Source organism: Glossina fuscipes, unplaced genomic scaffold, assembly GCF_014805625.2.
Source record: "Glossina fuscipes isolate IAEA_lab_2018 unplaced genomic scaffold, Yale_Gfus_2 0, whole genome shotgun sequence".
Taxonomy (NCBI): Eukaryota; Metazoa; Arthropoda; class Insecta; order Diptera; family Glossinidae; genus Glossina; species Glossina fuscipes.
Window position 1 is genome coordinate 19,340,794 of NW_023998414.1, and position 6,904 is coordinate 19,347,697.

General features: G+C 32.1%; 1 protein-coding gene across 2 annotated transcripts in view; it reads right to left on the reverse strand.

Moving 5' to 3' along the window:
- Positions 1-3,803, reverse strand: part of LOC119637451 — an 18,552-nt gene extending 14,749 nt beyond the window's left edge. For both annotated transcript variants that reach the window (XM_038033481.1, XM_038033472.1), the window contains exon 1: positions 3,398-3,803. The gene's annotated coding sequence lies outside the window, so the exon portion shown is untranslated. The remainder of the gene's footprint in view (positions 1-3,397) is intronic.
- Between the last annotated feature and the right edge of the window lie 3,101 nt (positions 3,804-6,904).

Consider the following 6,904-nt stretch of genomic DNA (forward strand, 5'->3'; position numbering starts at 1 on the left):
TCTCTCTCTCTCTGTCTCTATCCCAATGGCAATCAATTCGGTTATCGATTCGGTTTCGAACCAGAAAACATCGCTCTTGGGCGTCCTCTTGCCATACCTGTATTTTGCTATCAGAAGCCAATGTTTAACCCTCTTCGTAACACGCATTTTTATAATGAATCATACTACGTCGTGACTCTAAGATACTTGTGCGAGTCATGGCAACAACTAAAATGTTATTGTTTTCATTCATAACACAAATCGATTTATATATCCAAACTAGTTAATATATACATACAAATATAAAATGGTACGCACAGGCTGTATATTTCTTGAGAATGTAATTTGGAATAATTGAAATACTTCAATTCAAAGTTTGAACACACGAAAGTTTAAAGAGAGACATCGTGGGCGGATTAAGTTTATTCAATAGAAGATTATATCATTTTTCTATTGTTTTTCAAATTGACATAAACAGCATCACAGCATCGATATCACATAAAATTTTTATAAACGTCGTTTGAAAGTTGCCACTTCATAAAGCTAGGTTCGTCTGTCTGTGTGTGTCTATCCCCCTAAAAATTTAACATGAATATTAATCGCGCAGAACTGAGTACTGAGCTGAAACACGGACACGCCCAAAAGGAATCAGAAAAGGAAAAGCAATTTTATAATATTGTTCTGTTCGAAGTTGTATTTGTGCACTTGCAATCCCTGAGATATCGCCTATGCGTGTGGTACGGTGATGGTTGGAAAGAAATGAGGAACGATATGAAAAGATAGGGGATGAACGCAGTGGCAGCACTTACTACGACCAAGTATTATGGCCAAAACCATACTGAGATTTGAGCCAAGCAAACACCGTCTTGATATTCATCAGCCTTATTTACTCGGCTACATGGAAGTCCTTCGATTGAAAGAATTGAAAGAAAAGCTATCACATCAGTTCTTTAACTTAAGTCTTCATCTAACAGATTTAAAAGCCGCTTGTCGGGAAAAAGTTCAGGAACATTATGAAAGTGATCCTACAAGTAATTTATAACTTATAATAAATATCAGTACAAATTTGAGCACAATTATTTACTAGATCGAGATCATACAACTTTCGATAAATCGATATTAACTTAACGCTGGGATTGTCGTCTAAAGCAAAAATAATGCCCGGGTTTATTAAGCATAGAAATACCTATGCAAAAGCCAACAAGTAGAAACAAAATATGTGGGGTCACAGCCCACCATTAAATACCCTACACTATTTCGTTCAATACAGTTATTCATTTAATGAGTTTTTTAAAACTTTAATTTGCCCTTAGGCTAAAGCATATCATGTCTCAGCATATCTCGAAAATTTGCGGCGTGTAAGTAAAATACAAGAAAAGAAAGGAGACATGGGGACAGACAAGCTTAAATCGATTCAGTAAGTGATTCTGAGTCGATCAGCAAAATAAAAGGTGGAGCCGGAGTTTTGCATACATCCGTACCAATCTAATATATCTTTGTCTTTTACACTGCGACTTTATGAACGATTCTTACAAATGCTTATGGCATTTCAAACGCGCACACTATATAATATGCGTTACATTATCTTAAATGGGGGAGATAGAGAGAGACAAAGAAATAAATAAAAATAAATAAATTAAAGATTAATTTTTTAGCTAAACATTTAACTAAAAAAAACCTAAGCTGGACAGCATATTTATTTAATATTCGGGCAAACAAAACAATGCGTTGATGATTAGAGCCCAACTTCAAGGTAAAACAAGTGAATGCAAAAATAATAAACCATTAACCGTTTATGGCATTTCTTAGTTATAGTAGTAATGAATGAAAGTCTTGAGAAAGGAAAAACATTCAGAAACGAGCTGACAGCTTATTCTAGAAAATCATATATATATTGCTTCTTTTTTTTTTTATAAGCAGGATGATGATCAGAAATCAAAAGATGGCAATCTAGGAGGTGTTTACTCGACTGGTAAATAAATGTTACATAATCTTTGAAATGGACCCTTCGCTTCCACAAGGTACTTGGTCGAAGAATGCATTAAAAATATACATATATATATATATATATATATATATATATATATATATATATTTATATTATTATATATTAGTTCCAATACTTTTCAATTTATTTAACGTAATATATAAATAAATATGAATATCGCTCGTTGCTAATTTCATTTTGACAAGAGTTATTAGTTTTTATTTCTTTTACCACTTGACACATATACATGTAACCCCATAAATTTTCATAATACGGCATTTTATTTATGCGCTTATCTTAAACTTTATAATACCGGTTCAGATAGAGAAATGATTTTCATATTCAAAAATCTTTGTTTATTTTTTATTATTTACATTTAGTCAATGCTTGCAATGAGAAAGAGAAATCGAATTAAAGACACCGAGAGAGAGAGAGAGAGAGGAAGAGAGGGATAGAAGGATTCTAAGTTTCTTCCTTATTGCAAAAAGCAAAAACGAAAGGAACAATGTCCACACAGTACTATACATAGTACAAAGATTTGAGTTATGTGTGCATTTTTAAAGAGAAATAATGAGTGAATGAATGAAACGATAAATAATCGAAATACGATACAAGTTTTGTTAAACACTAAGAGATTATGTTAAAAGTATTGAATTATCTAACGATAGGCATGATTGATTGATTCTTAATGAACTAATCTTAGTGAACAGTAATGAGCGAAGAGAATCTATGAAATGAATGAAATGGAATAGAGTTTCACGGAACATTTAACTCTTACTTTCTTTCTTCTAAATCGAATGACGTGCACATGAACATTTAATTATTTTTATTATTATTTTTTTTTTTCAATTTCATCAATTGATTGAAATCTACTTGTGCATGTGTGTGTGTGTGTGTGTGTGTGTGTGTGTGTGTGTGTGTGTGTGTGTGGGTGTGTGTGTGTGTGTGTGTGTGTGTGTGTGTGTGTGTGTGTGTGTGTGTGTGTGTGTGTGTGTGAGTGTGTGTGTGTGTGTGTGTGTGTGTGTGTGTGTGTGTGTGTGTGTTGAAGTGGAAAGCAGGATTCAGAAAAATGTGATTTATTAACGTATGAAATAGGGGAGAGAAAAGCATGCATAATATATGCATATATATAATGCAGCTAATTATCTTGAATTATCTTGAAGGGGTATTAAGAGGGAGAGACACGTTTGCTTAGAAAATCAACAAACCGTGGTTCCATACGTAAAATTCATATTCTTTTCTCTACTTTGCTTTTGAAACCAAAACGGTTCTTTTTTTGTTTTTTCTCTCCTTTTTCGGTTTTTTTCCTTTGGCATTCTAAGCAGGTGTTTCAAACGAAAAGGACTTTTATTACTTGTTGATAAAACACCACGTGAAAGCATGATAATAGCATAATAATAATGTATTATATTTATTTATTTAATCACCCACCTGGAATACAACAGATAAGTAACTAACTAATTGTTGCCCTGTTTTCTATATGTACAATCCAAGCAGATTAAGCTCACAGTAGATACTCGCAGATGCAACACGAGGAGCAATTGCGAACAGCAAACAACAAGATCAACAGCACAACACCAACACCAACACCAACGGCAACAGCAATAACAATAGAGCAGTGACGGTGAGAGTAAGGATTGTGGGAAATATATGCAAAATTTTGCAATTGGAGTGTTTGAAGAGTAAGAAACCACAACAACAAACGTTGCACTAAATAAGCTGCATCAAAGCATGCATTGAATTTAGATCCGGTTTCAAGAAAAATCACAAATAGTTTGCTTTTTTTAACATTTACATATATATTTTTCCTTGGAATTTTAGTTAAGCGGTTGTTGTTTTTACTTTATTTCATAAAATAATTTCGATTTTCGTCAGCTTTTTTTTTTTCTTAATAAATTTCTAAATTTTTTATATTTGTTTTTTTTTTTACTTCTTTTTTTCAGATTAAAAAAATCATTTAAAATTCAATTTGTTGAAATTTATTAAAGAATAATTAATTAACTTTCTTAGCATTTGAATACGCACACACTAGTACACTAGCATTAATGAAATTTTGATTTTTTGAATTTATTTATTTATAAAAAAATTTTTTACATTTTTTTTATTTTCTTTATTTATATGTTTTATATATGCAAAGGAGATGATGATTGCAAATATAAGAATAACGTTTTTGTGTGCGTATGTGTTTTTATTTTTGTTTTTTTTTTTTTTTTTTTTTTTTTGTTTTAATAAATTTTTTTTTTTTTTTTTCTTCTAAATTTCACCCAAACTCAGGGTTTGTCATTTGAATTGAAAACACAAAAAAAAAAAAGAAAAGAAATGTGTATTATGCGCGCGCGTCTAGTTCATGCCATGGGTAACCGCAGAATGGTTAATACACCTGCTTGGTCATAGTGAAATACTTGGCATATGTACAAAAAAATTTCATCTTACTCTTCTCAATTTAAGAAACGTTACCACAATAACGTTAACAAAACAACATCGACTACGAAAAAACAACGTCTGCTGATAAAATGACAACAGCAAAACCAACACAATCATGATATTAGCGGCAGTAATATTGATAAAGACGCCGACCTCTACATATATATATATATATATATATATATATAGATATACATGTGTATACAGCTTATGCGCTATTGAAAGAGAAAAATTTCATATGAAGCTTTTATGTGAAAAAGCTCTCATCTTGCAGTTTTTCAAACTTTCTGCATCATAAGAACCACATCCGACAGTTATTGGCTGAATTTGTCTGCAGCCACGGCTACCGTAGTTAAACTCAACAGAAATGTTCATAGTGCCGGTACTTTGTGTTTGTTAGTTTCGTTGATATTGTTGTTTTTGATTTGTTTTTTTTTTTTTTTTTTTTTTTTTTTTTTAATGTATACAATGTGTACAATGCCTAGTATGTCGTAAGTAAGCTCTTTTATAAAACTCTCTTATATATGTATTATTATTGTTTGCGCAGATGCTCGCGAATTTGTAAATTGCTTCTGTTTACTTCACTATTTCCCTCATCTCATCCATTCAAACAACAACAATAATAACAACAAATAAAAGTGGCCATTATTGCCTCCATTGCCTCCACCACCAACAACCTTCTCTTGTTTCACTCCTTCCACAATCGGCACACTAACTTTCTTTCCTAGTACGCTTTCATTAAACATAGACCATTATACAGTCATTTAGTCGCACTGTCTGAGTTTCTTGCTGTCCATTGCTTGATTTGTTTAGTTTGTATACTTTATCAATGTAAGTGCATATATAAACGTATAACTGGTCGTCAGCTTGTTTGCCGGTCGCTTTGACTTCATGTCATTGGACATGTCTAGCTCAGTGTGTCATTGCAAAACTACTTTCAATTGAACAGTTTCGAGAGTAAAAATGTGCAAAAAGATCTTCCTCGTCTTTGCCAATGTTTTATTTCGCTAAAGCCTGTTCCATCATCAATTCTGCGTAATGTTTTCGTCATTTGTCGTTGTTGTCGTTGAATTTGTTGTTATTCGTCTTGTTGTTGTTGTTTTTGTTGTTTGAATGGTTTATTTATTTATTTTGTTTTTTTTTTGTTTTTTGTTGATTTCAATGCTTTTATTTTACTACACTATACTATACAATACTGGCGCGATTAAGTACGTTTAATGTGCCGTAATATTATTAAAGAGAAAGGCACCAATATTAAATTGGAACAATTAAAAGCGGAGGTGACACCGGTCCAAATAAATATTAATTTTTGCTACAACAGATTAAAAGATTATACAATTAAGCTCAATTTACCAGGAAAAGTTTTCATTTCAAGACAAAAAAAATAACTAATTAACAAATACATAAACAATTATCAGCTCATCGAAATTAAATTATCTTTCGTGACACAAGCTTGCAGCCGCAGCCCTAGTGAAAGTGAATCTGACAATGGCCCATTAAGCATACAAATATTGTATAGCGGCCCAGAAGATAGTATTATTTCTAGTATTTCCATCTCTCTTTCTCCTTTCGCCACTTTCCCCAAGTTTTTCACTATCTCTCCTGTCAGTTGACAGATATCGTTCACTTAGTTGATCGATTTCTTGCTTGCAATCTCTTTTCTATTTATCGAATATATATGTTTATATATTGTAAATATTTACTGATATTGATAATTGATTGTGTTATTATCATATAACTAAAAACAGAATTAAGAATTTTATCCTTACATACAATTAGTTATATAATTTTATATTGTTCTTACGTAGGTTTTGCGGTAACTGAATCAAGGCACTAATGCGCTGGGCTATAAAAATGTAAATGATTTTACCGCCCAGTTTTCACTCGGTTAGGTGGTAAGGCCAAGGTAACAGCCTAGGTAAAATCTCCAGATTTGCATCTCTGGGCAAAGAAAATATTTTAGTCTAATATGATGCTTTTTTTTATTTATTTATTTATTTATTTTTTTTTTTTTTACATAAAGTCTTTCGAACTGTTGCGTGCAACTTTAACGATAGTCTGACTAACAGTCGACGCTGAACGGATCAAGCATAACGACCAGTCTTTAACAGATGCAGCGAAAGAGAAACGCTCTAACATAAAATTTTCGAGAAAAAAGAAATGAGAAAGTTGACGTGAACACGGAAGAATAACTGTATAATTGTGTGTATAGCAGATTATTGGTAAAAAGTTGAAAACACACTTGCACTTCTATATATTAATGTCGACGAGACATTTCGAATCTTTGAGCAGGTAGTTCTCGAAAGACAAATTTTCGAATTGTTATTATTATTATTATTATTATTAATTTCGCCAGAGAAATAAATTCTAAGACTAAACTCTTAAAAGCACTAGCATCTAAGGCTATCGGCTTTTATTAAAAACTCTACCGCATTTGAGATTCGAACCCAAGACCATTGAGTGGCTAGTCGAGATTACTCGCCTTCGGCCACTCAGGCGGATTTGAAATGTTAA